The following is a 15,889-nucleotide window of genomic DNA, read 5'->3' on the forward strand; positions in this document are numbered from 1 at the left end:
TGGGAAGATGTGACTGTGATTGGCTTGTTTGCATAAATCTATAGACTACTAGTCTATAGACTAGTTTCTGCTGCCCAGAAATGAGCAGGAATGGTATAGTCCTTTGATAAAGAGGGTTTAGGTTTAGGTTGGGAACCTTATCTGTAAGAGCAGAGTTGGGAGGGGAACTTGCACTTAGGCTGTTTGAAGCCTTTTTAATTTTACAGCATATAATATTGAATCTTAATTTTAGATCTTTTGCCACAGCTGGGAATGTGTGGAATGAGTATTGCCCCACTGGAGAGCTACAGGTAGGCCAGGCAAAGGTTTCATATTATGAGATTCCCTCCTTTCCCATTCGTTTATAACCCAAAGCCCAGGGAAAATGATCACAAACTCAGTGGGATTGTCACAGACATGTGGGTGCGTATTGCAAAAGGTGGTAGATGACAGCAAATGATGAGCTAATAATATTCTGAGCATTGTACTAATAATAAACACAGTAAGAAATTCACAGGGTTTGCTCAGTTGAACTTAATAACCTAGTAGGGAGAAAAGGCTTTTGCGTGTGAAACAATCAAAATGTGTTTATGGTAGAAAGAGCTAGAATCTGGCAACTTGTCTGATCCGGCTTGGCCCATAACAGCTGAGTGAGTTTGGGCAAGCCATTTAAAATTTGTGAGCCTTGGTTCCCCCCATCTTAAAGGGAGAGATGTCAGATAAGCTGCATGCAAGTCCCTTACTTGAGACAGCATCTTGGTACTCAACCTTACTTGAGACAGCATCTTGGTTCCTAAGAGTTCCAACATTATCCAAGAAGTCAAAGTGACCCTATGCCTTTGGGGAGTACAAATTTTGTTAGTATGTTTTATTTATTTTTTTCTCTCAAATTTCTCTAATCATGAAAATCATCCCTTAAGCCACTCAATATAGATTCCTGGGCACTTTCCCCTAAAGATTGTGAAATGCTAAGTCTAAAATGGGAACTTGTAAATAAGTCTAGACATGAACTCACAGGCCTGAATTCAGTCAAGTCTTTGCCTCTCTGAATAGATCTATGACATTGGTAAGGCGGATTGCATCACCCTAACATGGAGATAAACAGGGTTGGTGTGAGAATAAAATGAGAACATCCAGAATACCCAGCACCCAGCTCAGCACATGGTGGGTGCTTATTGAGCCGAACCTAAGCTCTTTACATATATGGGACTTAGGTCAGGAAGACAGTGAAGTCTTCCATTTTCCTTTAGGAGTCCCAGAAGAACCATAGAGGAGTCTCCTTCCCTCCCCACCCAGTACACACGTTAGGATGTTTTCTTTTCCCCTTACATTGCTTTACTTTTGACGTGTCTGTTGACTTTATCACATTCTCTATTGACTTACCCAAATGGGTGCTAGATAAGGTAGAGTGTTGAGGGATATACAGATTAACATTTCAGCTCTGTAACAGGGGCCTTCTGGACTTGATTTCTCTACCAGGTTTCTAACAGCTGGAAGGATTTTCTTTTATCTTTTTTATCCCTCCAGCTTTGAGGTATAATTGACATATATCACTGTATAAGTTTAAAGTGTACAGAATCATGGTTTGGCTGATGTATATACAATGTAAAATGATTACATTCATCATCTTAGAGATAGAATAAAAAGGAGCAAAAATACTTTTTTTCTCCTTGGGTTGAGCACTTAGGATCTACTCTCTCAACAACTTTCACATATATTACATAGCAGTGTTAATTATAGTCATGTTATACATTATATGTCTAATAATTAGGACTGGAAGTTGATATGTTTTGACCACCTTGCTCCAACCCTGCTCCTGCCTCCATTCCCAGCTATAGATCTCATATCCTTTTAGGAGTTAGGTGTTTTTTTAGATTCCACAGATAGGTGAGATCATACATGATTCTGTCTGACTTAATTCACTTAGCATAATACCCTTAAGTTTAAGACCACCTGTGTTACAAAGGGCAAGATTTCCTTGTAGTTTTTTTTAATGACTGAATAATATTCCATTGCATATGTGTATATCACGACTTCTGTTATTACGTTATTTTCCAGTATGGTTAACATACAGTGGTCTGTTGTGTTTCAGTGTACAGTGTGTTTAATGTTTCAGGTATACAATAATACAGTAATTCCACAATTCTATGTTACTTAGTGCTCATCATGATAATTGCACTTTTAATCCCCATAGCTATTTCCCCATCCCCCCACTCATCTCCCTTGTGATAACCATCCATTTGTTTTCTATAGTTAAGAGTGTTTCTTGGTTTGTCTCTCTTTTTTTTTTTCCCCCTTTCCTCATTTGTTTTTAAGTTCCACATATGAGTGAGATAATACGGTATTTCTCTCTCACTGACTTAATTTCACTTAGCATTATACTTTATAGCCGCATCAATGTCATTGCAAATGGCAAGATTACAATTCTTTTTTTATGGCTCTGTGTGTGTGTGTGTGTGTGTGTGTGTTTACATACCACATCTTTATCTACTCATCTATTGATGGACACTTGGGTTGCTTCCATAATTTGGTGATTGTAAATAATGCTTCTATAAACATAGGGGTGCATGTATCCCTTTGATTAGTGCTTTTGTATTTTGGGGGTGAAAACCCGGTAGTGCAATTACTGGATAGTAGGGTAATTCTATTTTTAACTTTTTGAGGAACCATCATACTGTTTGCAGCATGGCTGCACCAGTTTGCATCCTTGCCAGCGCTGCATGAGGGTTCCTTTTTCTCCACATCCTCACCAACACTTGTTAACACTTGTTTCTTGTTTTTGATTTTAGCCATTCTGACAGATGTGAGGTGATAACCTTATTGTGGTTTTGATTTGCATTTCCCTGATGATGAATGATGTTGAGAATCTTTTCATGTGTCTGTTGGCCATCTTTGGAGAAAGGTCTGTCCATGTCTTGTGCCCATTCTTTAATGGGATTATTTGTTTTTTGGGTGTTGAGTTGTATCAGTTCTTTATATTTTGGATACTGATCATTTATCGAATATGTCATTTACCAGGCGTCTTCTCCCATTCAGTAGGTTGCCTTTTAGTTATGTTGATTGTTTCATTTGTTGTGCAAAAGCTTTTTATTTTGATGTAGTCCCAGTAGTTTATTTTTGCTTTCATTTCTCTTTCCTCAGGAGACCTGTCTAGGCAAATGTTGGCATGGCCAGTGTCAGACATTACTGCCTGTTACCTCAGGATTTTTATGGTTTCAGGTCTCACATTTAGGTCTTTTATCCATTTTGAGTTTATTTTTGTGTAGCTACATTGGAGAAATGTCTGTTAAGTTCCTTTGCCCATTTTTTAAAAAATAGAAATATAACTAACAGTGTTAATAGTGTCAGATGTGCAGCATAATGATTCAGAAATTCTACACATTACTCAGTGCTCATCAAGATAAGTGTACTCTAGGGGCGCTTGGGTGGCTCAGTCGATTAAGCGTCCGACTCTTGGTTTTGGCTCAGGTCATGATCCTAGGTCGTGAGATCAAGCCCCACATGTTTGAGATTCTCTCCCTCTCCCTCCTCCTATGCCTGAGTGCATATAATCTCTCTTTCTCTCAAATAAATAAATAAAATCTTAAAGGAAAAAAAAGGATAAGTGTACTCTTGATTCTCTGTTTCACCACTCCTCACAATCTCTCTCCTCTGGCAACCACCAGTTTGTTCTTTGTTTTTAAGAGTCTTTTTTTTTGGTCTCTTTTTTCTTTGTTTCTTAAATTCAACATATGAATGAAAGCATACTGTATTTGTCTTTCTCTGACTGACTAATGTCACTTAGCATTATACGCTCTTGCTCTATTTGTGTCATTGCCTAGGGAAAGATTTCATTTTGTTTATGGCTGGGTAATACTCCATAATATATATACACATCTTCATTGATGGACGTTTAAACAACTTCTGTATCTTGGTTACTGTAAATAATGCTGCAATAAATATAAGAGTGCATGTATATTTTTTAATTAGTGTTCCCCTTTGCCCATTTTTTAATGGGATTGTTTGCTATTGAGTTGTATGAGTTCTTTTTTTTTTTTTTTTTTTTTTAATTTATTTGACAGAGATCACAAGTAGGCAGAGAGGCAGGTAGAGAGGAAGGAAAGCAGGCTCCTTGCCAAGTAGAGAGCCCGATGCGGGGCTCGATCCCAGGACTCTGGGATGATGACCTGAGCTGAGAGCAGAGGCTTTAACTCACTGAGCCACCCAGGTGCCCCTGTATGAGTCCTTTATATATTTTGGATGTTAACCCCTTATCTAGATACTTAGTTTGCAAATAATTTTTCCCATTCTGTTGGCTGTCGTCTCACTTTGTTGATTTTTCTTTTTGTGCAGAAGCTTTTTCATTTGATGTAGTCCCACTTGTTTATTTTTTATTTTGTTGCCTGTGCTTAAGGTGTCATATCCAGGAATTGTCGCCATTGAGTTTCCTTCCTCTGTTTGTCCATAAATTTGCTTGTGGTCTGCAAGTAGAATTTCTGGATTACAGGCACAGGGTATTAGGCTTGAATACGTTGAGCTCAGGAATTTTGTCTAGTTCATAGCTATTGTCCCAGAAGCTACGAAATGTGATTAATAAAACTTGATGATAGGATGAGACCAAGTTACAGATCCCATCTATGTAGGTGTTAGGGGGACTAATGAACTCCTTTGGTTTAACTGAGCAGCCAGGTAAATGGGGAACTCTGTAGATAGACTTACAGAACACATCGGAGTCTTCCATGGAACTCAGAAAGGAAAAATGTCAAGACTGAGGCATGTGCCCTGAGTTACTAGGATTGCTCCCATCCTGCTGCTCTGTTAGATCCCTGTAACTTGGGTCTAAGAAAGAACTGAAAAGTTTTCAGCTGCCTCATCTTTCCCTGACCTCACAGTTAGAGGTTCTGCAGATGCTGTTTTCCTCTGGAAGATCTCTTGCCAAGAATAGCATTCCTGGGGTGGGGTTGGGGGCCAAGTTGGACTATGGATGGAATGTTGCTTTTCTTGGTTTTTTTTTTTTTTTTAATGTATTGCTAGCAAGACTGCTGTGTCTGGGAAAGGCCCTTGGAGTTCACTCCTGTCCTGGGGAGAAGAGCACTGGTCTTCAGAATGTGTGGTGCTCCTGTGATGCAGTCTCTCTTGAGTTTCTCATTAGTGGGAAGCCAGAAACGTTGGGAACATTCTTCAGATGAGATCAGCCCGGCTTCCGATTTTTTAAAAAAAATTCCTGAATTCTGTTTCTGTTCAAAAAAGAAATGACATATGTTTGCCTGAGTCATCCACTTGCTCACGTGCATATGGTATATTATATGTGGGTATTTTGTTTATTGTACCTTTAAAACACATTCAAGGGCTATATCAAGACCTCAGAAGAACCATCTCTGCTGCTGAAATCAAACCTTGTCCACAAAAATAAGTGTGGGGGCCATAGGGCTTAATCTTGGGTACGTGGTAGGGAGTCATTAAACAACTGTGGTCAGTGGCTACTACATTTGGGGATCTGTTAGCCCAGTGTGTGGGGCTTGTGTGAAGTTGAGCAAACTGAAATCAGCAGATACACACTACACAGCGCTCAGAAGAGTCCCCTCCACCAGTCTGCACCGGCCTAGCCAGCTATTCCTATAGAAGCTTGAAAACCAACCTCAGAAGACATGACCAACCCACCAGAGGATGCTGACAAATTCATTTATTCCACCAGTATTTACTAAGCACCTACTACATGCCATCTCCTTGCAGGTCTGCTCTGCACCCAAAAGTTGAAGGACAGTTTTTATAACCTAGGAGTTCTGGTGAGTTTGCTAGGGAGCCTGGCGGCAAGTTTCTGAAGAGCCACGTCTCTTCGTCTCTTCAGTTAAAACAGGTACAGCCTTGTGACTTCTGGGAAAAGTCAGAAGATCCTGAATCTGAAAAAAGAGGTAGATGGTGGGTACCCAAAGGTTTTCAGTCTAGAAAGAGAAAGAAACCTGTTGCAGCATGCAGTGGTTTTTAACTCTTTTTTTTTTTTTAAGATTTTATTTATTTGACAGAGATCATAAGTAGGGAGAGAGGTGGGGGGCGGGGGGGAGCAGGCTCCCCGCTGAGCAGAGAGCCCGATGTGGGGCTTGATCCCAGGACCCTGGGATCATGAGCTGAGCTGAAGGCAGAGGCTTTAACCCACTGACCCACCCAGGTGCCCCCTCACTGGGTTTTTTGGTAAGCCCAAAGGCAAACCCATCTCAGTACCCCACCTCTGCCTTCTAGAGCCTTCACATTTTCATTCATAGGCTTACCCAGCAGAACTTGCCTTCTCTGACAGCAAACAAAATCTCAGGGAATGTGAGATTCTTTGCATTAGTTCATCTAGGGTTTTCACACATTTAATAGTTTGGGGGCATGAATAGATATGTATAGGCTAGTGACATGATGGTCATGAGAAGTATCAACATTTATTGGGTTATTAGAGCCTAGTGTTGTTAACAAAGCAGTCTGGGGAATCTCTTGCCTTTACTGAGCTGATGCTGCAGCTGGGGAAAGGCCACTTTACCACGGAAAACAGTAAAAATCCTGTCTCAAATGCCAAGTTGGAGTGAAGGCCATAGAAAGAGCCTTGAACAGAGTCTGATGGGTTCACCATTCTCTAAACATGGTCTCAGTTTCCTGTCTATAAAGTGGAAACCAACCTTCAGGGGTCACGGTAACAGCAAAGTGCTGTTGCTGAGCCTCCAGGGGATGAGGAGGCACGGCCACTGAACTTGGGTCTGGAACCCAGGGATGTCTAGAGCCATCTCCATCTTGAACTGCAGTCCTATGTGCAAGGCTTCGAAAGGAAGGGACATTCCAAGCGAGGGGCCCCAGAGAGGGCACAGTGGAGTTTTCTGGCTTCTGTGAGGCTCCCATGAGCTCCTAGGGTTGTGCCCCCGTCACTTCCACTCTGCTACCCTCCCTCCAGGCCCCCTGACTCTGCCAAGGCCTTGTAGAGTGGGAGGGTGTGGCTGGCGTAGGCACAGCCTTAGGGATGAGGGTGGAAAATTAGCCAAGTACATTCCAGTGAGTGCCTTGTCCTGTTGGAAGTTCAGGGCCAAACCAGGAATCCAATTTTGTCAACCCAACTGAGAAGTCTTTTTTTTTTAAACTGATGTTTTTTGCTTTTTGTTTTTTTTTAAAGATTTTTATTTGACAGAGACACTGAGAGAGGGAACACAAGTGGGGGGAGTAGGAGAGGGAGAAGCAGGTGCCCCACTGAGCAGGGAGCCCGATACAGGGCTCGATCCCAGGGCCCTGGGATCATGACCTGAGTTGAAGGGAGATGCTTAACGACTGAGCCACCCAGACGCCCTGAGAAATCATTTCTTAAACAACCATTTGTGCTAGATGTTGTCATTCAGAATAAGACATGTTAACATCTAGGCTAGCATTTTTCAAACTAGGTGCTCTGGAATTCTAGATGTTATTAAGGGGTCCTTTAATAAAAATTTTGTGCTCCCATTCAGAGAAATGGGAGCTGGAAATTACTCTCTTGAGTAGTTTGATGCTGTGAACACAGCCCTTCCCCTGTCCCCTGATCCCTGTTGGTAATGTCCTCTGGAGGAAGCGCTAAAGGATCCTTTGGGGGGTTGGCCCACCCCTAACATCTCCAGATATATGGAGCTTGCTATGAAAACTAGGTGGGGGAGGAGCTTCCCTGTGGTGCCCACGGAACTCTGCTGGGCAGAACCATTCTCAGCATTTGATCTGACCCAGGCAAAGTGTAAGTGCCCTTATTCTCAGAGGTGAGGCTGAGCAAAGGGCCTCATTTCTGTGTCCTCAGGAACTCCCTGTGCTATGTGTCCTATCACGAGTTACACCAGAAGTCATGTAGGAAGTCCCGGGCTTCATCTCTGGGCTCATGTCTGTCTCTCTGTACACTGGGTAATGGATTGGTCCTCAGCAGTGGTGATATTTATCCAAGGCCTTTTCTCCATCTGTCCCTCTGTGTACACATGCACTGCAGTCATTTCCACATCATCCAGCTAATAAAGTTTTGTAAGGAGAATTTTTTTGCCAGAGTAAATGTGTTCTGGAGAGGAGCTAGGGTATCCCCTTAAAATGGCCCAACCTGCCTAGGAGCCAAAATCTGACTCTGGGGACTGTTACCATTAACTTGCCAGGCACTCTGAGCCAGGAAACAGTTCCTGGCTGATCGTCTGGGTTTGTGGCCCCCTCCTACCCGCACTCCCAAGGCACGCTGGGGACACGTGGCCCTGCCCCGCCCTTGCTGGCTTCAGTTTCTGAATCGGGAGCTGCAGTGGCCTGCTTTCCCCCGCCCTTCTCATCAGTCAGGAAGCCTGGATTGCAGGCTAAGGGAAGCCGCAGCCTCTCCCACCTGGCACCCAGTGCCCCCAGCTCCTGGGCACCTGCTCCAGTCCTGGAGTCCATTGAAATCCTCAGCAAGACCCTAGAAAACCACATCCTCCTGGGTGAACAGGTAAGAAGGCATTTTTTTCTCATATGGTTTCCTTTTCCTGACTTCACCTCAATTTAGCTGCTGCTTTTTGCAGATCACAGCAAGAGGGATTTGAGCAAGAATTGAAAAAGACAGCCCCCCCACCCCCCACCCCCGCCAAGCCGCTCTGCACTATGTCTCAGAAATGTGAATTCTCTACGTGTTTCTTCAGGCTTGCAGGGAAAAAGGCAGATCCAAATAACCATAAAGCAAGTTACTTTCCCGTGTTCTCTTCTGGGTTTTGTAAATCATCAAACCCACATGTTTAAACGATTGTTGTGGGTTCGCTGCATAGTGCTTTAGGTCTTTAGATCTTTAAGTACTCTGTGTGAATGAGTTATCACATGCTTGAATTACCTTATCAAAAATTAATTGAGTTAGAGTTCTTTAAAAAGGGGGGAAAGAAAATGGCATAGGTGAGCCTGCCTCATTCAGATGGTACTCTAAAATTAAAATGAGTTCTACTTTTCCACTTGACATTTATTTTAAATGCACACAACCCAACTACTATAGGTCATACATACTCAAGGTTTATGTGCTGTCCACCACATTAACAAGTCCATCCCAGCACACGCAGCCTTTGTCCCTCAGTAGGGAAGCTGGGTTGCTTCCAGGTGTTTTGCAGTTAGTAATCTGGCTTTTATAGACAACACTGAAAATAACTTTTTTGAAGTTTTTAAAAAACTTTTCCCCCTCTCCTTGGAGTTTATTTTCCATCTAGAATGAATGAACACTTGGGGCATAGGGCAAGAACATTTTTATACTTCATGATACACATGGGGTGAACTCACTCAATTATGTGACTAATTCCTAATTTTCAGAACCATGATGGTATGAGGGGGTGGTAAGGAACTTGTTTTCTCTGAGGATTTTTCAGGAAGGAGGCAGTTTGCGTGGTGGTTAAGACAATGACCTTTGAAGGCAGGCAAGCCTGGGTTTGTATGCATAACCTCTTGACCTTGAACTCTCACTTAATAATTGTACCTCAGTTCATCTGCAGAATAGAGATTATAAAAATTTAATAACTGATAGAATATTTGTAAAGCGCTTGGCACAAAGTCTGGGACTTAAAGCACCCCTGGTAGGCTCTTCAAGCCTGCGGCTCTCTCCGGGTCATTTTACCAGTCGGGTGGAATTGAGAAGGTCATCCCAAGGGCATCTTTTTGACTCCTTGACTCTTCTTTTCCAGCCCCATTATAACTGGAGTGAAAGTCTTCTCCCCTGACAGAGGATTTCTTTTTTTACTTAGGCCCCTATCTGTACTATGGCTGGAGCGCTGGGTATGGGGAGGACAGCAGGTCAGCTGTCAGCCTCTTTATTTCTGAAGGTTCCCCAGACTCTTGACTTCTGCCATCTGATCAAGATGTCACCCATCTCTCAGCCTCCTGGGTCAAAGTGCAGTTTAAGGGATCCCTGGACAGAGTGGAGAATTCCCCAGGCACCTGTTATCCCACTCTAGCAAGTTATTGGGAGGCCACCTATGAGGTGCAGTGGAATAAGCACAGGCTGTTCAGGCCGGGTTCCAATCCTGACTGTGGGCAGTCAGTCATTAAACTTCTCTCTTTTTCTTTTTTAAAGATTTTATTTGTTTATTTGACAGAGATCACAAGTAGGCAGAGAGGCAGGCGGAGAGAGAGGAGGAAGCAGGCTCCCCATGGAGCAGAGAGCCTGATGCGGGACTTGATCCCAAGACCCTGAGATCATGACCCGAGCCGAAGGCAGAGGCTTAACCCACTGAGCCACGCAGGTGCCCCCCATTAGACTTTTCTAAGCATTGATTTCTTCCTCAATAAAATGGAAGTTAATGCCTATGCCATAGAATTACATGCAATAACATGGGTCAAGCATTTGACACATAGGGACCCATTACTGTGGAAGGTCAAGGCCATGCTCCAGAGCCTTTAGGAAGATACCGGAATTAGCCATAAAAGACAGGCCGAAAACTCACATGCTTTTGTTTTCTTGGTCAATAATCATTTACTGGGCTGGCTGGCCATGGTGCTGGAAACAGGAGAGACACAGAAGACAGATTCCATGCTCTCGATATAGGCACACAGCCCATTTCACAGGAGCAGAGGAGACAGTGACTGAGCAGCCTGGGGGCTCCGGGACAGCTCCCTGCTTACAAAGGAAGAACGGGCTACTAAGCAGAAGTGGGAGAAAGCAGAGTTTGGGGAAGGTGGGAAGTTCAGGAGGCTGCAAGGCTGGAAGAGTGGGGTATGAGGTGAGAGGAGTCAGCGGGGACCAAATTTTGAAGGATGTTGATAAGTCTAGTGAGAATATGTACTTTATCTTAAGGATGTGGGGATTTAAGTGGGATTGGGGATGCCTGTTCTGGCAGTTTTAGGGGATGGTGTTGGAAGCCTGAAATGCACCAGCCTTCCACCCCGTCTCAGGGGCTTTAATGGTACCCCAACTAAATAAATGCACAGGATAGGCTCAGTGTGGGAGAGCCTGGCCTGGAAGTTGGGGTGCTGGGTTCTGGGGTTCTGATCCCAGCTCACCACCAGAATGGGTGGGTCCCTCTTCTGCCTCAGTTGAGAGTTCAGGGCAGGTAGGCTTCCTGTAGCTCTTTCTTCTGGGGATCTGCAAAATGTCTTTGGAAGTTGAAGTTCCCCTCACCTCCACCGCCCCCTCCCCAAGGCAGTACTGTCTGGTGGCAGTACCTGACTCCGTCTTGATTGAGGCATTTTGTCTGAAATGGGGAATCTGGCCCTTTAACGCTGGGGGCTCCATGGAGGTCTGAGAACGGTGGCCTCCAGGCCTGTAGCAACCCCAGGGGAATTGTAGACTCCGTCTTACACACTTAACATGAGAGGGCCCTGTCCCATGAGTAGGAGATGATGTCCGCTGGGATCTGAGCTGCATTTAGCCTGGGAACCTGCCTCCGGAGTTTCCCAGGGGCTGCCTGGAGAGTTCTGTCTGTGCATTCCAGCCAGGAAGGGTCAGTGACCACGCCTGGAGAACTTCCAGTTTTCCACATCCTTACCAACACTTGTAATTGTCTGCCTTTTTGATAATGACCATCTTAATGGATGTGGGATGGTAGTTCATTGTGGTTTTGATTTGCATTTCCCTAGTGACAGGTGACGCTGATCATCTTTTTGTATACCTGTTGGCCATTTATATATCTTTGGTGAACTATCTATTTACATCCTCTGTGTATTTTTTCCCCCAGTCAGGTTATTGGACTTTTTGTTGTTGAATTGTAGGAGTTTTTATATATCCTGGATATTAACCCTTACATTTGTGGATATTTTCTTCCATAGGTTGCCTTTTCACTCTGTTGATTGGGTCCTTTGATGCACAGAAGTTTTTTCAATTTTGATGTAGTCCCATTTATCTATTTTTGCTTTTGTTGTCCTTGCTTTGGTGTTCTAGCTAAGAAATAATTGCTAAGTCCAGTGTTAACAAAGTTTTTTTTACTTGTGTTTTCTCCTATGTGATTTTTATAGTTTGGGATCTTATTTTTTTAAATTTTTTAAAGATTTCATTTATTTATCTGTCAGAGAGAGAGAAAGAGAGAGAGGGTGCGCACGCATAAGCGGGCAGAGTGGCAGGCAGAGGTGGGGAGAGAAGCAGGCTCCCTGACGAGCAAAGAGCCCGATGCGGGACTCGATCCCAGGGCCGCGGGATCACGACCGGAGCCGAAGGCAGCGGCCCAAACCGACTGAGCCATCCAGGGGTCCCTTATTTATTTATTTATTTTTTTGATTTTATTTATTTATTAGAGAGAGAGTGAGCAGGAGGAAGAGGGAGGGAATCTGAAGCAGACTATGCACTGAGTGCAAAGCCCGATGCTGGGCTCAATCCCACCACCATGAGATCATGACGTGAGCCAAAACCAAGAGTCTTAACTTAAGCAACAGAGCCACCCGGGAGCCAGGATCTTATGTCTTTGCAAGCATTTTAAAGGCTTTATTGTTTTTATGACATGTGCTTATTAGAAAAAATACTAACAATTCAGAAAAGCAGAGGAAGAAAAGAAAATCCTCATCCCACACCCCACTCCCCCAAAGGTAACACCCCTAATGATACTTTATTGGGCAGCTCTGCCTTACTTCATCGCTTCTCAAACTCTAACCTCCACAGGAATCACCTGAGCGTTTTGTTAGATTCTGATTCCAGAGGCTCGGGGTAGGCACAAGTTGCTATAGTTCTTTTTTTTCCCCCTGTCTTTCTTTCTTTCCTTCTTTCTTTCTTTCTTTCTTCCTACCTTTCTTTCTTTCTTTTCTTCTTCTTCTTTTTTTTTTTTTATTTGACAGACAGAGATCACAAGTAGGCAGAGATGCAGGCAGAGAGGAGGAAGCAGGCTCCCCGCTGAGCAGAGAGCCCGATGCGGGGTTCGATCCCAGGTCCCTGGGATCATGACCTGAGCCGAAAGCAGAGGCTTTAACCCACTGAGCCACCCAGGCGCCCCTTCTTCTTTTTTTTTTAAAGTAAGCTCCACGCCCAGCATGGAGCCCAAGATTCTGTATTTTTAACACGCTCTTAGGTGATGCTATTGAGTGATCAGGAAGCCATACTTGGAGCACCTGTAGTCTGTACACACACACAAGCAGATCTGTGTTCTGTGGGATCATCTATACATGACCTATTTCATAACCTGTGTTTTCTCCCCACTCACCATTTATTGCCATGGAAATGCCAATAAATGCCAATAAATACAGAGCTCCAATTTCCTTTATAGTGATCATAAACTATCCTATTTCATGGTAGGATGTTAGTTCAGCTAGTCCCCTTGGATGAAATTCAGGGCGCTACCAAATTATCATTGTTACAAATAACGCAGTAGCAAACATCTTTTCGACCATGTCTTTGTTTGTCTGGAGGTATTATTGTTTTTTTTTTTTTTCTGTTTCAAGTTTTATTTATTTATTTAAATAATCTCTACACCCAACTTGGAGCTTTAACTTACAACCCTGTGAGATCAAGAGTTGCATGCCCCGTGGACTGAGCCAGCCAGGTGTGCCCTATTCATTTGTTTTTTCTAAGAAGCCGACCAGCACTAATACATTCAAATGTGTTACTCCTAAAAGGAGTCACCTGGGAGGGTGGACTCTTAATCTAAGGCTCTGCCATCCCCCATTGGTGGAGAGCAGAGCACTGTGGGATAAAGTGGGGGACACGCAAGAGCGGGGAAAGCAGCAGTGGTGCCAGCGCAGTCAGGCCCAGTCTTTGGCCTGGCGTCGTGGATCTAGTGATCGTTTAGTACCCGCAGCTCCCGGCAAGCTTTGACTGTCTTCCCGATTTTGCAGGTGAAGAAACTGAGAGGTAGGGAATCCTAGCTTGTCCACGGTTGTGCAGGTGGGACGCTGCAGGGCCAGGGACGCACCGGCTCTGCGTCTGCATGCCTGCGAGTAACCTCGCAGGCCTGTCCTGGCCCTTCTCAGCAGCCCTATTCCTCCCTCCACCCACTCTGGTCCGGGCCTCCCTGCACTAAAGAAATCGGAATCCTCAATCCTAGAGCTGCGTGGGCGCCCCTCCAGCCCCTCCAGCCTCTCTAGCACCTCCCCTCCTGCACTTCTCTCTAGATGCCGCGGAAGCAGCCTTGAATCCCACTCTGTTGCTAGGCAGACCAGCCAAGAAGGAGGCCCCCTGAAGAGGCCTCCAGGCCAAAGGCTATGTGGGTTGTATGCAGGGTCCCGCCTTTGTTGGATGCTGATTTCAGGATTGCCTGGGTCTGGTAGATCCAGGGGGCTGGGGTTTTGGGGGTGGGGAGGTCTTCCTCCCTAGCCAGGCCCTGAACAGAGCTCTGAGGACATTGGAGACCCCAGGGAGGTCACTGACGAGTTGGACAGCAAGCATTTGTGGGGATAGGGGCTGTCGAGAGTACCAGACAGTTGCAGACAGCCCTGAGCTTGAATCCCAGCTCTGAAATGTGCTGCCTGTGGGACCTTGAGTAGGTCACAGTGCCTCTCCAGTCCTGCTTTCCTCTGCTGTGAAGTAGGGATAAAAAATAGGCTCTCCCTATAGGTTGCATATGTTTTAGGATTGCTACTATTAAAAAACAAAAACAAAAAATTACCAGTGTGGGCAGGGGTGCAGAAAAATTGGAACCCTTGTGTGCTGTCGGTGGGGTTGTTAGATGGTACAGATGCTATGGAAAACAGTTTGGCAGTGCCTCAAAAAATTAAAAATAAAACTACCATATGATCCAGCAATCCCACTCCTGGATACATACCCAAAATAATTGAAAGCGGGGTCTTGAAAAGATAGTACACCTGTGTTTATAATAAAGCAACCTTGTTTACAATAGCCAAAAGATAGAAGCAACACAAGTGTCCATCCACAGATGAACGGATAAGTTAAAGGTAGTAAACACGTGTAATGGAATATTACTCAACCTTAAAATGGAAGGAAATTCTGATACAGCCTCCAGCATGGATGAACTTGGAGGATGGTATGCTCAGTGAAATAAGCCAGACAAAGACTATCCTGTATGATTCCACTTATATGAGGTGCTTCGTGTCGTCCCGATTATGGAAACAGAAAATAGAGTGGTGGTTGCTAGGAACTGGAGACGTTATTATTTCATGGGTATAGAGTTTCAGTTTTGCAAGATGAGGAGAGTTCTGGAGATGGAGGTTAGTGATGGCTGCACGGCAGTGGGAATGTGCTTAATACCACTGCACTGGACACTTAGAAGTGGTTCAGGTTTTATGTTCTGTGTATTTTACCACAATTTTTTAAACTGGGGGAGAAAACAGAACATGCCTCACAGGGATTTTGTGAGGCAGTGCATGTGAACTATTGTTGGTGTCAGGTCTGGGGACATCCTAGACTTTGTGCCTCAGGGATCTAGGTGTTGGGGTGTGTGTGTGTGTCCTCATGGGGAGTGCCATTCTGCACGAGGTGCTCAGTGTGGGGTTCAGGGGGACTTTCTGGAGGACTTCCTAGGACCCTGCTCAGGGTGATCCTAGTGTTTGTGGGATGGGTGGATTCCGGACACTGGAAAGTCCCTGGCAGAAAAATCACTCGCACGGTAAGCCAGTTTGCAGCTCCACCTAGAGGACTTGTGATCAGAGCCATCCACATGTGGAGCACTGCCCACTCCTGGAGCCATGGAAGGAGAGACTCGGCCAGCTGTGGAGGAGATTCCTGCACGGGGCGGTGGGCTTGGCGGGGGCCCTCCAAGGCTCTGTGCCTCTCTGATGTGATCCAGTCCAGAAAGTTACACATAACAGGCCAATGTGAAGGTGGGACCCAAGTCAGAGGGAGGGACGGGGCAGGCAGGTGGGAAGGCTTGCTTCCAGACCGCCCCTGTCTGACAGTAATAACCGCTGCTGCCATTTACTTCAGGCGAGCACTGTGTTAAGTGCAGAACATGCTTGGTCTCAAATCCTTATTACAACGCTGTGCAGCTGGTGCTCCTGTATCCCCATTTTACAGCTGGAAACTGAGGCCCAAGGTTTAAGTCACTGGTTCAAGACTGCCAAGTAGATGGAGAACTGTGACTTCAACCTAGACCTC

The 15,889-nt window shown here is 44.8% G+C and overlaps 1 protein-coding gene across 1 annotated transcript in view; it reads left to right on the forward strand.

Moving 5' to 3' along the window:
- The first annotated feature begins 8,232 nt into the window (after nucleotides 1–8,232).
- IL34 (interleukin 34) overlaps nucleotides 8,233–15,889 on the forward strand; it is a 55,046-nt gene continuing 47,389 nt past the window's right edge. The window contains exon 1 of the mRNA XM_080828339.1: nucleotides 8,233–8,398. The gene's annotated coding sequence lies outside the window, so the exon portion shown is untranslated. The remainder of the gene's footprint in view (nucleotides 8,399–15,889) is intronic.

The sequence above is a fragment of the Martes martes genome, assembly GCF_963455335.1.
Source record: "Martes martes genome assembly, chromosome: 17".
NCBI classification, from domain to species: Eukaryota; Metazoa; Chordata; class Mammalia; order Carnivora; family Mustelidae; genus Martes; species Martes martes.